We start from the raw sequence: 15,296 nt of genomic DNA on the forward strand, positions 1-15,296 counted from the left end.
AAGAAAGAAAGAAAGAAAGAAAGAAAGAAAGAAAGAAAGAAAGAAAGAAAGAAAGAAAGAAAGAAAGAAAGAAAGAAAGAAAGAAAGAAAGAAACTCGGCCAATTGTTTCTCCTTACAGTTCAGGTATCGTAAACAGACAAGGCATACATGGTCGCATATGATCGCAAGGGACAACTGATGATCTCAGAACTGTTTCTTTGGCTCCACTTAAAAGAAAGATGTAGTGAGGCCCCTGGAAAGGGTTCCACCCTAACAATCAGTGATCGATAAAGTCCCACTGATCTGACTCTTACCCGAAAAGAACGGCAGTTATGACAGTCACCAAGAGTCCCAGACTTGCTTCACTTTTCCAGACCTGGCCAGAGATTATTGGTTTGAGGGAAAGGGACTGTCTTTGGGGTTTTCAGGCTAAGTCTGCATGAACAAGGGCTGGAACACATAGACTCAGTCCTTGGTGCAGGGAGGAAGTTTGAGGGAATCAGAGGGCCAGCTCTTTATGAGAGCCACCATGGCCACTAGGGCCATATTCCCTAAGAGCCTCATTAGAGACAAGGAGTGAGTAATTGTCCCTTTTCATCTTTATGCTGGTTTGGATCCAACATTGATAATAAGGACCTAGTGTTGGAGTTATGCAATTGCTGCTTTAGGGCTTGGCAGCACTGGAAATGATACAATACTGGGGGAAGTCATTAGCAAGAATTTTTCTGCTAGAGAAAACTTACAGTCCTATATTTTATACCCCACTCCCACTGGGTCAGTGTCCTTGTTAGGAAATATACATGATGCCACATACGAATTAAGAGAATAAACTTTTAATTCACACGGATGTGTCCTTAATTCCCAGATCTACCATTACCAGTTGTGTAACCTTGAGAAATCTATCAACCTTCTCAGAACCACAAAATAATATTCACCTTGTACAGTTGTGTAGATTAAATGAAGTAACTTATGTTGAACATCTCATGACCCCTAACCTCATCAATGCACTGGGCTTGGCCCATGTCCAGAACATAGAAGCTAAAGGTGTTAAGTGATATCTATGTCTTTCATCCTCTACTCAATCATCTGTGTTCTGGATAAATATCACTTGTAAATAGTGTCTTGTGTTCATCTTCATATGGCAATAGACATTTTTATAAAGGGTCAGCTGACAAGCTTTTATTCTATATTCTATATTTTATTCTATATTTAATGAGGTAGAATATGAACCATTATTGAGTCCATTTATAAATTAGTATAGCATGGATGCCAATGAGGAACAGAATTTCTGAGTCCAGGAGGCATCACCACATAGCACTAAAGACAAGACCTGGCTTTAAGGTGCCCATAAAGTTTTTAGTCTTATGCACTGTAAAATTTACTTTCCTGAGTTCATAATATTAAAGGGTTACTCAAAAAACCATACACTTCCATCAGAAGTGCCAGTTGAATCGCTAAAAAAAAAGCATTCTGGAAACTAGTGTTACTCTAACTGATCTTCCACTTTAGGTTATTTATAAATTATTTATAAATAATGACTAGTATATACATAAATTTATATATTATAATTTAATATATAATTATAATTAATAAATAATATATAAATAAATAAATATTATTTATAAAGAATATATTCTTCATGATGATTATGATGTCTTCATAAATATCACTCACCTGTTCCTGGTAACTCAAGGTAAGAACTTTAGGGCCATAAGGACTTCTCATGTCTCCATCAGATATATGTTACCAGATATCAAGTTCTGTACATTCTATCTCCAAAAATAGGTCTAAAAATACCTCACAATGTTAGTTATCAACAATCTGTGAAGGAGAGGAAAAATAGTCACGGGATTACTAAAGAAATCATTTGCAAAATGAAAACTAACTTCTATCAGTTTAAGGAGAAGTGGAATCTATTGGTTGATGTAATTGCAAAGTCCAAACTTCTTGCAAATTTCAGGCAGGGCTAGATTCAGGGGCTCAAATAATGACATCAGAACATGTATTTCTTATCTCTCTATTCTGTTTATTTCTGTTTGACTTCATTCTACAGACTGTCTCTCCGTGTGGCAGATAAAATGGCCAGCAGTGGCTCCAAACTCACATCCTCCTAAACTAGTAATCATTGGGCACATAGAACTTCTACCAGTGTTCTTTTGTAATTCTTTAAAAAAAAATTTAGGGGCACCTAGGTGGCTCGGTTAGTTAAACGTTCAACTTTGGCTCAGGTCATGACCTTGCAGTCCCATCCATGAGTTCAGGCCCCTCATTGGGCTCTGTGCTGACAGCTCAGAGCCTGGCGCCTGCTTTGGATTCTGTGTCTCTCTCTCTCTCTCTGCTCTTCCCCCACTCACCTCTTGTCTCTCTCTGTCTCTCAGAAATGAATAAACATTAAAAAATGTTTTTTTAATTTTTTTAAGTTTACTTATTTATTTTTGAGAGAGAGGGAGAGAGAAAATCCCCCAAGTAGGCTCTGTACCACCAGGATCAGAGCCTGATGTAGGGCTAGAACCCATGAACCATGAGATTATGATCTGAGATGAAATCAAGAGTCAGACACTTAATCGACTGAGCCACCCAGGGTCCCGCTTTAAAATTTTTTTTAATGTTTTATTTATTTCTGAGAGAGAGCGCAGGATCAGAGACAGGGGCGTACTGAGGATCCAAAGCAGGCTCTGTATTGACAGCAGCAAGTCACAAACCACAAGATGTGGGGCTTGAAGTCACAAACCACAAGATATGACTTGAGTCAAATTCGGATGCTTAACTGACTGAGCTACCCAAGCACCCCTAAAATTATTTTTAAAGATTTATTCTCTTTCGGGTGTAGGCACTGTGGGGTAGGACAGAGTACAGAGATTTGGAATGAGGCTTTGCAACCTTTATAAAATATGGAATGCTTCACAAATGTGTGTGTCATCCTTGTGCAGGGGCCATGCTAATATTCTCTGTATAGTTCCAATTTTTCAGTATATGTGCTGCCAAAGCAAGCATGCGATTTTTTTTTTTTTTTTTTTTAGTAAACTCTACCCCCAACAGAGGACTGAAATTCAGGACCCAAGATCAAGAGTCGGATGCTTTATTGACTGAGCCAGCCAGGTGCCTTGCCAGTGTTTATTTATTAACTTCAGGCAAGACTGTGATAATTTCTTCTTGAATCACATGGCCAAATCCAAACCAATCATTCTGGATAGGAGAGCGTGGTGTTTTGGTAATCTTGGGTTTTAAACCCAATCCATTCCATGTGGGAATCCAGTGACGTACATTATCATCGGGACTAAATGTAGGAAGGGAGGAGTTTCCCAAACAGATCCAAAGAATGGAAATGGGAAGGAACGTCCTTGAACAAAAAATCTGGTTACTAAGATTCCACTAGTTCCTCCATCAGTTGAGTTGAACAAAGGACTGGAGAAGGAACACTTAAAAAAAAAAAAAAGGATAAAGTAGTAAGCTGTTCTAAAAGTTAAGGTGAACTAAACAAAAAACAAAATCTGCAATTAATGATAACTCAGTATCAATGAGCACCCCTAGCACCTGGATGTTGGCTTCTAAACACCATTTCCTATTAAAAGGAAACAGGATTCCATAGAGAAAAGGCTGATTCCAAGTCTGGGCAGGAATAAGATAAGGTGACTCTAAGACATTATATGTGTGTAAGTAAGAAAATACTCAAAGTTCAATGAGAATATTTCTAAAACTGCAAATATTTCTAAACTATTTCTTTAGGCTTGAAATTTTTGAACGTAAAGATTTGTGAATGAATAGACATCTTTAAAAAGAAATAAAGATGTCACATTGAAAAGACTTCCTCCACTGGCCAAATTTGGAACAATTTGAGCATCAACTAACTAAACAAATAATTATAAGTGATTACAAAACATTAAAATATTAAAATCTGGGTATCAATAATAATAGTATAAAAAAGAGAAAAATGTAAGGTAATTTGCTATAACCAGAGGTGAAAATCAATAATTAAAGGGAAAGAATTTAGCATGTACCCTCTCTTTTAAAAGTGATCTGAAGTTCATCTTGGGTTTATTTTGGGAGGAAAGCTCTTCTTTACAGAACAATGCCAGTTAAGAAATAATGAAAAATGATAGAACTAAGAAATCTTCATTCTTTAATTCCCAGTGAAATAAGTGATTGATACAATGATTATGAATGAATGTTAGAAGCAGTATGTAATAGGCGCACCTGAGTCAGTGGAGCCTCTGACTCTCGATTTCAGCTCAGGTCACGATCTCACAGTTTATATGGTTGAGCCCCATGTCAGACTCTGTGCTGACAGCGTGGATTCTGCTTGGGATTCTCTCTCTTTCTCTCTCTCTCTCTCTCTCTCTCTCTCCCCCTTCCCTCCCTCCCTTCCTCCCCCCCCACTTTGCATACTCTCTATCTCCCTAAAAATAAACTTCAAAAATTGCTTTTATAAATTCACTATCACAAACCATCTTTCGCAGCAACATAGCCTTTACCAAGTTATCAGATAACATCACTAATACCTCCAATTCCAATAAAACCCCACAGGATTTATGGAAGCCTTCTCTTTTTCAAGCTCCATCAGTGAGAAATCTGGCTCCCATTAGCCTCAATATATTAACTAATTTGTTTAGCCCTCTGTACATAGCCCATTTCCTGACCCTACCAAGCTGCCTTCTAGGTTGGCCACAGTGGGCTGAGTTCCGACCTGCCCTGTACCTGGCCGTGTACCAAACTAGCTCTCCTATCCAATCTCACATGAGAAATGTTTGCATCAATATTTATGGGCTTGATTCTCTAGACAAGTGGCTCACAACCATGAGACACTGGACATATGGGGATATTTTTAGTTGTCACAACTATGGGGGTGCTACTGGGATCTAGAAGATGAAGTGCAACAATGCTGTTCAACATTCCACACTGCACAGGATAGCCCCCTACAACAGAGAATGATCTGCCTCACAGTGTCAAAAATGCTGAGATTGAGAGTATAATACATCTAACTTAAATGATATGGTACTATGCACATCAAAAGATCTTTCTGAGTCTTGCTAACTGAAGAAGTTCATTCAAAGGCATCCACTGGGCATGTATTTAAGGAAAATTGACTTTCTCACCCTCTTCTTCTGCCTAGCGCCAAGCAGAAGAGGAAGCCTATGCCCATCAAAGGACTTGAACCCGTGACTCTGCAATTAAGTCTCATGCTCTACTGACTGAGCTTCCTGGGCACACAAGTCTGCCACTTCTACTCAGAGAAGATTGTGAGGCACGACCGTGAGGATACAGCCTGCGCAACAATGACTGATGGCTGGAGGAGAAGTGCACACAGCCCAGCAGGATTTTACCCAGGTCTCCCAGTCAGCAGGTGGCTCAGGGACTCTTAAGGTCCAGGATCCCAAAGCAGGGGCTCGACAACAAAACCCACACGGCAGGAATGTGTCCCCCTCTGGAAGCTTGTGTCTTCCATAAGCTGTAGGTCCCAAAGGCATCCAAAAATACCCTGAGATGGGAAGCCTGCATGGCTTAGTTGGTTGAGTGTCCAACTTCAGCTCAGGTCATGATCTCACGGTTCATGGGTTCGAGCCCTGCATCAGGCTCTGAGCTGACAGAGCCTGGAGCCTGCTTCGGATTCTGTGTCTCCCTCTCTCTCTGCCCCCCGCCCCCACTCCTGCTCTGTCTTTCAAAAATAAATATTAAAAAATTTAAAAAACAAAACAAAACAAAAATACCCTGAGATCAAGACCTGATCTGAGATCAAGAATTGGTAACTTAACTGACTGAGCCACCCAGATGCCCCCAAAATTACTTTTTAAGACAGAAGAAAAAAGGAAGTCAGATTCCACATCCAAGGAAATTGCTGTTTTTCATTTTTGTTTTGTCCCTCACCAGGCTCCAGGCCTGCAGCCTAATAGAGAACACCAACATTTAACCTGAACATAAACACACCAGTCATCTTCTCAAGGATGACAGGTTCTCTCTACCCTGTTAGGCTACTAACCCTGCTCACTCTCATTATTTAATGGGGGATAGAGGGGGTGCCTGGGTGGCTCAGTCTTTGAGTTCCCAACTCCTGATTTCCACTGGCGTCATTGATCCCAGGATTGTGGGATTGATCCCTGTGTAAGGCACTGTGCTGAGGGTGGAGCTTGCTTAATATTTTCTCTCTCTCTCATTCTGTCTGTGTGTGTCTGTCCCTCTCCCCCCATGGATCCATTTTCTCTCCCTCTAAAATAAAATTTAAAAAAAAAAAAAAAAAGGAAAAGGAAGGGGGAAAAAAAAGAGCACTAGAGGTGGACTAGAGGTGGTTAGTCTTAAGATTTAATTCTGAACCAGGCACCTGAGCAAACTCAAAAGCCTGGCATGGGACCTTCCAGTCCAAAAAGCATGTGAAGAAAAAGAAACCCTTGTGCACTGTTAGTGGGAATGCAAACTGGTACAGCTACTATGGAACAATACAGAGGTTTCTCAAAAAATTATGCTTTATGTATTTGAGAATTATGTTGTTATGTGCATACACATTCATAATCTCTAAAACTTCTTGATAAATTCTTGATGAGCTGAGTCACATGGCATTCAAAGACATCTTTTGCTAGACCCCAAATCCTGGACTGACATTGAGATTCTAACAGTGAGACCACCCTGGAGGATCTATAAAAAGTCACAGAAGTAATTATATTGAAATAACAGAACCCTACATAGAAAATCACCCATAATCTTAACCCAGATCACGCCAACATTATTGTTGGCCTGTGTCACCTCAATTCTCTCCAAGCGCCCATTCAATTCTGACATTCATATATCACAGGTGCAAATGTCTGTTCTCTACATTTTGTTTACCTTTTTAATTACACACATTGGATTTTGCTATAGTCTCTTTTTTTTTTCCTCCCCTTGCCTGCACGGTTTTAAAAACAACTGATCACACACCTTTCTCATACTGGAATCTTTGAGGTCCAGCAAGAAAGATGGAAGCTCTTTTTTAAGTTGAACAACATTATGTTACTTGCCCAATTAACCTTGGGCACCTATAAGTGTGAATAGTAGGAGTACATTGCTTGGTTCCCTTGTTATTAAACCTCTAGACTTATAAGGAGTAAGTTTATTGAGTTTCACAGGTTTCCTCTCACCACGTGTAGGATTCCTACAATCTAAAACAACCCGCCCCTATTTAAAGGTTAAGCCCAACCTATTACCCCAGATGGGACTACAAACCCACAATCCCTGGCTTAGGAGGCCAGTGCCTTATCCATGAGGCCACTGGGGCAGCTGCCAGCATGCTTCCTTAGTGGCTGACAAGTGTTCCAAAGATTGGTTTGGGTTTTTACTCGAGATCAGGCCGAGTTTGTACAGTGTGTATTCCAGCCTCCAGAAACAGCAGTGAAGGAAACAAACACCCCTACCCGCAAAGCCCCCCCTTGCACCGTCCTCTGCCAGCGATCTTGCGGCTCCTCCACCACAGGCTTCGCAGAGTCTGGCTTCTCTGTTTCCTCCAGAAGGAGTCCCTTGCTCAGAAACACACTTGTTTCTCCGGAGGAATGGATTCAGAGCGCAGAAGGGTCTCTGGCTGGCTCAGGCGGTGGGGCGCGGGCCTGGCCACTGGGCTGCATGGTTGATAAGTGTGCTGTCCTCTCCGGACCCATCATGACCAGTGACCCAGCTGGGCGCTGGGCTGGGAGGTAGACGGTGCGGCCGTCACAGCGTGCAGTGGGGGACGACCCTCCGGGCTCTCTGAGGCTCAACCGCAGGCCGAAACCAGAGCCTACTGCGCTGCGATCCGCCACTGGGTGCCACCACTCCGGGCTCGGCTAACGTCCAGGGGACGGAGAGATACCGGAAGACTCCACTCTGGGCCCTCACCTTTCCAGGCTGGGTGCGAGAGCTGGCACCAAGCACCAGACCGGACGCCTCCGCTTAGGGCTGCCTGGAGCCGAAAGTCCGAGTATTGTGGACACACCCCCTGCAATTTTCCTCGTAACACTCCCCCCCAATTATTCACTGAGGCTTGTAATTTATCCAATGACTTAAAAAAAAAATCAGCAGAATCTGGAGCCGCTCAAGATTCTCTCCCCATGGCCCTAAGAACTCCAGGGACCTCAGAACCTCCCATCGCCACACCTCTGAATTTATCCTTTATCATTTGTGCAACAAGATTATCTAACGTGCAGCCCATATTCGAATTTCCTCCATTAACGTCCTTTGTGGATTAAAAAAGAAAATCCAGAACCGAATCAGCACCCTTTGCATTGAATGTCGAGTTTCCTGTTCTCCTTGGTCCCTCCTGTCCTGGCCAACTGACCACAGGCCCAGAGGACGGACAGCAGGCACCGGCTGGGCTGCCGCTGCCTACACTGCAGAGGAAGCCCACTAGGGCGTCGTCGATGCGGGGTCCTTGTTCTTGCGAGGGAGCGAGGGGTGCTTCGCCCTTCTGGTGGGAGAGGTCTCCGCCCTCGCTCACCTTTTATTTAAAATCATTTTAGCAGCAGGCGGGAGAAGGCGAGGCCCAGGTAATGCGCTCTCCTGCAGCAGCTGGCGCCGTGGGGGTGGGACAGGGGTCTTCCGTGCATCCTTCTCTTTCGGGGCCACAGGTTCAAGGGCGAACTCAGCAGCAAGTTCCGCGCCCTGCCTTTGACTCACATGTTTGCGCAGATTGGCAAATTCCCTCCGTGCGTCCCACAGGTTTGGGGGATCCGCGCACCCCTCCGGTTTTCCACATCCATTTCAATGTGGCCAGGGATATTTTTTTTTTTAAGCTCTCGAAAGCTCTTCATCGCTTTTAAGTGTGTTTGTTTTGCATATCAATATTTTCCGTTGTTTTTAGCCAGAGGGTTGGTCCCCCAAATCCCGCCCATTTGTGTGACTGGAAACTGCAAATCTCTCTTGCAGGGTTTTTCTTTGTAGCAATTTCCTTAAAAACTGTTAACAATTTTTTTAAAACAATAAATAAAGGTTAAAACAAAAACAAAACAAAAACCTTGAGACAGAGATGACTCCCCCCGGGAACTCTGACTCGCCAGACAGCATCGGGGGCCTGCATGGCTCTGGAAGAAAGAGATTTGGCCTGAGATTTGGCCTGAGATTTGGCCCACGGTTGCCCAGAATGCAGGAGCCTTCACCTTTTATGGAAAGCAGCTCCCCGGGATTGGAACTCTTTAGGAGTCAAAGTCAAACCCTCCCTGGGCCTCCAGTCGCCTGGACCTCATAGCCTGACTTCAGAGAGAGGCACAGGCCCCTAGCCATGACCGCACTCGGTCCACTGGCGGGCTCTGGGACCACGGCAGAGGGCACAAGAGGGAGGAGGTGGGGGTGGTGGGGGAGGAAAGAGAAGGCAGAAGGGCCCGGGCAGCTCCCCAAAGTGCCGTCACCCCGCTCTGCCCCCGCAGTCCTGCTGGCCTATAAATTCCTGGATGGTTAGCAGGGGGCGTCTGAATGCCACCCGGAAATGGCTGGACTTGTGATTGTGGGGAGCGTTGCTTCTCACGCATTCCCCTCCTCCATCCACTAGCCTCGGACTAACCTGACGCAGCGGCGGGAGGAGCAGCCTGCCTGGGAAAGCCTGCACCCCTGGAGCCCCAGGATTCCAATTAAAAAACTTTAAAGCTCCCGGAACCAGCTGGCGGCTCTTACAGATTCTCTTTTAATCCTCCCTTGCAAGGTCCTGTTTCCACGCCCAGTGGCTGAGGTCCCGGGGCAGTTCCTCCATTTCTAAGAAGTTTTTTCCTCAATCTCTAAGAAGTTTTTGTGCAAAAGCACCAGGGCTCGTCCGGGATTTGAACCCGGGACCTCTCGCACCCTAAGCGAGAATCATACCCCTAGACCAACGAGCCGCGGAGAAAGTGGCCTCTGACTCTCTTTATGACTGCGTGGGCCCCGGGAGGGGGCACAGGCTGGACCGAGGAAGTGACGCGAGCAGGAGCTTCGGGTTTCAGACCCGCGGAGAAGGGCTGAGTTCAGAAGCGGGTGGGCCAGAGGGAGCCCGATCAGAGCGGGGAGCAGCCCCCTCACGCCCCCCAATCCGGTGGCCCCAGCGCTGACGCAACAACGAGCCCGAGGCCACGCAGACGGTCCAGGCGTCCCTGCGCCTCCCTGAGGTCACTTTGCAGACATTGCTCTCATCAGGAGCACACTGGCGACACCCTGGGGCAAAAACCAGGGCCAGCGTTCGGTGTCTTGGTGTCATTTGGCTTCCAGGTCAGGGGGTCGCCTTGCGTGAAAACACAGCGCCCAGTGGTGCATCCACACACGGCTCCCTAAACACCTCCTGCCGAGTTTCATGGTCCAAACGAAGAAAACAAGCCGCCCAGCGTGGGGCTCGAACCCACGACCCTGAGATTAAGAGTCTCATGCTCTGCCGACTGAGCTAGCCGGGCGCCCCTCCCCGCGGCTGTATACGCTGTGGTGATCTGAAGTTGCCGGGAACTAGGTTAAGCAATGAATTGGAACGAAGCATCGAGGGCAGTTCAGTAGCCACAGTACCCTGGGCCCCACAGGAAGCCCCCGCTGCAGCAAGGGGGCTACCGCCCAGCACCCCCCTCCCCTGGGGCTTTTAGCGGGGGAACCCGCCTGGGACCTGGGACCCTGGCCTGGCGTCAGGTTACGAGGAGTAGCAGCCGCCGGTGGGTGAAGGGGCGGGAGCGAGAGGCGCAGACAGAAAGCCTAGAGCCGGACGTACCCCCCTGGTTTAACTACTGACCGCTGGACAGACAGCTGGATTATCTGTTACAAATACTAACAGCTATAAACAACTGAGTACAGGTTTTTGTGTGCACATAAGTCTTCGTTTTTTCTGGCATAAATACCCAAAGGTGCAACTGCTGGGTCAAATGGTAGTTACCTGTTTCCTTTTTAAAGAAACTGCCACGTTGTTTCTTAGAGTGGCCGGACGAAGGTAACAACGTATGAGTGACCCAGGTTCTCCAAAATGTTCAATAGAAAGAGTGTCTGCATCCTTGTACCTTCAACCTCAAAGAAAACGTTGCCAAGGTTTCACTATCCAGTATGAAGTTTGCTGTCGTGTTTTGTAGATAATTTGGCAATTATGGGTATTACCTCCTTTTGCTAGTGTACTAAGAATTTTTTAATATTTATTTATTCTGGGGGGTGGCACGAGCGGGGAAGGGGCAGAGAGAGGGGGAGAGAGAGTCCCAAACAGGCTGTGCACTGTCCATGCAGAGGCCCAAGCAGCATTTGAACCCACCAACCAGGAGATCATGACCTGAGCCAAAATCAAGAGTAACACACTTAACCAACTGAACCACCCGGGCACCCGTACTAAGAATTTTAAAGAATCATAAATGGAAGTTAGATTGTATTGAATACTTTTCCTTGAATTTGTGGCATACATCTATAGATTTTTCTAATGTCAGATCAACTTTGCATTCCCTAGGATAAACTCAACTTGGCCATGGTATATTATTCTTATATGTCATGAGATTTGGCTTGCTAGTATTTTGTTTCAGATTTTACATCCATCTTCATGAAACTCTACGTTATGTGCTTTTAAAATTCTCTTTCCTGCTGTTCAGTTTTCATATCAGAGTTGTGCTGGCCTCACAAAATGTGTTGTGGGATCCGGTCTTCGATTCTTGAAAGATTTTGTTTCTGGAATGTTTGGTAACATGCTCCACTAAAGCCATCTGAGTCAAGAATCTTCTTTGGAGGATAATTTTTGACCATTGATTCATTTTCTTTATTAAAGATCACTTACATTTTTATTCCATTTTGATCCCATTAAGGCATGTTTTTTAATTCAAAGAATGATACCTTTTTCTAAATTTCTCAAAGCTGTTTAACATATGCTTTTATCATCTTTTTAAGTTATGTGATGACTGTGAAGTCATTTTTATCTCTGATATGGGTTGTACGCGCCTTCTTCACTTTTAAATCAGTTTTTGCAAAGTTTTATCAACAACTTTTTTTCAAGATCTCTGTCAGGATTTGCTGTTAATCTCTATAGTATGCTTGTTTCCTACTTCACTGATTTCATGGCATTATTTTTTCCCTTGTCCTAACTTCTTTGGGTTACTTTTACTGTTCTTTTTCTAACTTCTTGACATTACTTTTCAACCTTTCTTTTCTTTTATACGCATCTAAGACTATCAATTTCCCTCTACTGCTTTAGCTATGCCTTACAGGTTTTGGTATGCAGCATTTTCACTGCCATTTATTTCAAAATACGCATTTCTTTGAACTTTCTTTGTAATTTGCTCCATAACTCATGGAACTTTTAGAGGTGTGTTGCTTAATCTGTAATCATATTGAGATATTTTAGGTTTTTGTATTATATATTTTGACCTATTTTTAGTTTACTATTTCTCCACCCTTTTAAACTTTACATACATTTATTGAATTTTGTTTTGCTTGTTTGGCACTTTTATTTTTAGAAGAATTTAGATCTTTTTTTCAGTCTTCTGGAGCATTTTACATAGTTTCTGTTCTCAAAGATATTTTAATTGGTCTTCACTTACGTACGCATATTAAGAATAGTTGTATTATCATCTGTGTCTTATATTCTCAGCAGCTGAAATCTTTGCAATTTTATTTCTATTGCTTGTTGTTCATTGGTTGTTGCTCATGGTGCCTTATTTCCTTGTTGTTCTTGTTTGTTTTGTTTTGTAAGTTGTCCATTTCCCTTGTAAATTTCTTTGTGTATGGGATTCTATGAGATCTAGAATAAAAGTATATCTTTCCACAGAAAATTGTTGCTTACTTCTGCCAGGGGCTCAAGGACTTACCATTCATGGGTCACTTTAAATTAAATCTTCTACTTGAGGGTGATTGTTTTTTTTCCAATTGGTCCTCAAGTACACAGAATTGGATTGTTCACGATCCTTGGTTCATGGCGTGCTCTCAAACTCCCCATCCTAAACAAAAAGGAAGACCATGCCACTAACAGTTGTCCAACACCATGGTCCTCTCCACCACCACGTTCTTTGGTTCCTTTTCTCCAGTGGAACCAACCTTCAGATCCTCTAGGAGACAGAAGTCCTTGGCAGTCTTCTTTCCACACGTGCTGAAGGCATCTGCTGGCAAGCACTTGGAACTCCACAAAAGTGCTTTCCCTGGGCCCAGGGGCCAGTCAAGCAGGGAAAGGCTGGAGTTCATCCCTGTCCCCTGAGTCCCACTTTCCTCAGTTCCAGGTACTGGAAGGAAAGGTGCCTTCCCAGGGGAGTGTGCGGGGGGGGGGGGGGGGGGGGGGGGGGGGGGGGGGGGGGGGGGGGGGGGGGGGGGGGGGGAGTGTTTTACAGGAATTTGGCGCCTGGAGGCATCACTGCCTCAAGCTTCTGCAGAACAGATGTCCACTCTTGTAGAGCTCTTGAACAAGGTTTTGTTAGGCTTAGTCACACATGCAAGATATTCTCTAATACAGTTTTAAAGTGTTAACATCTGTGGGGATGAGCACTGGGTGTTATATGGAAACCAACGTGACAATAAACTATTAAAAAAAATAAAGTGTTAACATCTGTTTGACCTTTTACTTGGTGGGGCAACGAGTGGAAACGTAACCACATGGGTTCATAGGCTCAGACCAATATGTCTAGTGTTCTTCAAATGCTTAGATTTTCCAACTTTCCTGTGTTGGTGCGACCCGGTCCGTTTGTCGTGCCGCGAAGGCGACTCCCATCCACACACAGCCCGAGCTGCAGAAAAGGGGGGAGGGGACCCGGGCAGGGGGCTCCGGGAGGCCACGCCCACGTGAGGGGTGACGTCCTTGACGTCTGCTGACCCCTCCCACCAGGCTGCAAATGCCAGAAGCTCCTGGCCTGCTCCCCGGCTCCCGCACTCCCGAGCCCGGGACCGCGCTGGGGGCCCCGCCTCACCGCGCCAAAGGCGTCCGACTGGAGAAGAAAGGGGTCCCAGTGAACCCGAAGGAAGGACCTCTTTCTCCCACCCCGGTGCCTCGAACTCCGACCGACAAAGCGGTACTTAGTGACGTGGCTCTGTCAACGCTTTGGCGACTGGGCCGCGGTTAAATTTTAAAAGCAGCGGTGGGCAGCACTGAGGCAGCTGGAGGCCTTTTTCTAGTTACCTCCCCCGTCAGGCCAGCTCTCTGAAACACCGGGGCGCAAAAGGAGGGCTCGTCCGGGATTTGAACCCGGGACCTCTCGCACCCTAAGCGAGAATCATACCCCTAGACCAACGAGCCGCGCAGAGGCTCGTGTCCAGTCTCCCCTTTGTGACTGACAGGGCGTCCGGGGCGGGGCCGGCGGAGCCGCGCGGAAGGGACTCCGGCTTCGGGCTCGTGGAGAAGGGCCAAGGTTCATCCGTGGCCGTGGAGGGAACCTAGCACTCCCTGGGCCCACAAAGTGGGCAGCGGTTCCTGCGTGCCCCCGGTACGGTGGCCTCCGGCGCCCCCGCGCCGCTCCTCCCGGCCGCTCTCCCCCTCCCGCCCCGGCGAGATCCAACCAAGAAGTCGAGTTTCCGCCGTGGGGCCTCCAATCCACGAGTCTGACTAAGCCGGGCGGCCAGCGACCGTCTGCCGTCGGGGACCTCGGAGCCGAGCGGCCGGCCCAGGACGGAGGCGGGCCGGGCCGCCGCGCCGACCCCGCACCGGCGCGGCCCAGGGACGCCGCCCCCTCTCGGCCGGGCTCAGGTAGCGGGGGGCGAGGACGCCGCGCGCGGGGCTGAGGGACCGCACCCAGGGCCCGGGGGGTGGGCTCGGCACCCTGCTGCGTCTGTGCCCCCTCCCCGGGTGCAGGCAGATCCGGGCGAGCGGGTTCGCTTTGCGCTGTCTGGCCGACTACCCGCCACGGCGCGAATGTCCCTCAGCTCCTATCTGGACACGCCCGGGGGGCCGAAATCCTGCCCACGGGACCCCGGATCTCTCTCCCTGTCTCCCCTCCCCCACCAAAAAAAAAAAAAATCAAGTTAAATAAGAGTAGGACTCACCCGGGACTTCGGCGGGTATCATCCGTACTCCTAGGGCAACCCACGAGACACTTTCCCTTATTTTAAGTACCTTATTTCTCTAACTTCTGGGGTTACCGCGGGGTCCCAGCCACGGGAGACACTGACCGTCTGCGTCTCACGGAACACTAGGTGCCACCAGGAGCCTCCACCTGGTGGGTGCCCTGATCCGCTGGAAATGCGGAAGGGAAAATAGAGCGGGCTCGTCCGGGATTTGAACCCGGGACCTCTCGCACCCAAAGCGAGAATCATACCCCTAGACCAACGAGCCGCCACGATGCAGCCGCCTCTTCCCCTTCCGCAGCTGACGCAGGTGCAAACGCTGGCATCAGCCCGATAGCCCGGTTGTGAGCGTGTGCACCTGTGAAGCCGGCGCTGCGGGTTCGCGGCTGCCGTCAGATTTCAGGCCGAGGGTGGCCGTGGGCGCAGCAACCCC

The 15,296-nt window shown here is 46.8% G+C and overlaps 5 non-coding genes across 5 annotated transcripts; all 5 read right to left on the bottom strand.

Moving 5' to 3' along the window:
• Positions 1 to 2,865: 2,865 nt before the first annotated feature.
• Positions 2,866 to 2,974, bottom strand: LOC120241615. Its single transcript, XR_005530909.1, has one exon. It is a non-coding gene; the product is annotated as a U6 spliceosomal RNA (small nuclear RNA).
• A 6,734-nt stretch (positions 2,975 to 9,708) lies between these two features.
• Positions 9,709 to 9,780, bottom strand: TRNAP-AGG. The gene has a single exon. It is a non-coding gene; the product is annotated as a tRNA-Pro (tRNA).
• Positions 9,781 to 10,250: 470 nt separating this feature from the next.
• TRNAK-CUU lies at positions 10,251 to 10,323 on the bottom strand. Its single transcript has one exon. It is a non-coding gene; the product is annotated as a tRNA-Lys (tRNA).
• Positions 10,324 to 14,027: 3,704 nt separating this feature from the next.
• Positions 14,028 to 14,099, bottom strand: TRNAP-AGG. Its single transcript has one exon. It is a non-coding gene; the product is annotated as a tRNA-Pro (tRNA).
• Positions 14,100 to 15,059: 960 nt separating this feature from the next.
• TRNAP-UGG lies at positions 15,060 to 15,131 on the bottom strand. Its single transcript has one exon. It is a non-coding gene; the product is annotated as a tRNA-Pro (tRNA).
• Between the last annotated feature and the right edge of the window lie 165 nt (positions 15,132 to 15,296).

The sequence above is a fragment of the Hyaena hyaena genome, unplaced genomic scaffold (assembly GCF_003009895.1).
Source record: "Hyaena hyaena isolate Hyena2069 unplaced genomic scaffold, ASM300989v1 scaffold_285, whole genome shotgun sequence".
Classification (NCBI taxonomy): domain Eukaryota; kingdom Metazoa; phylum Chordata; class Mammalia; order Carnivora; family Hyaenidae; genus Hyaena; species Hyaena hyaena.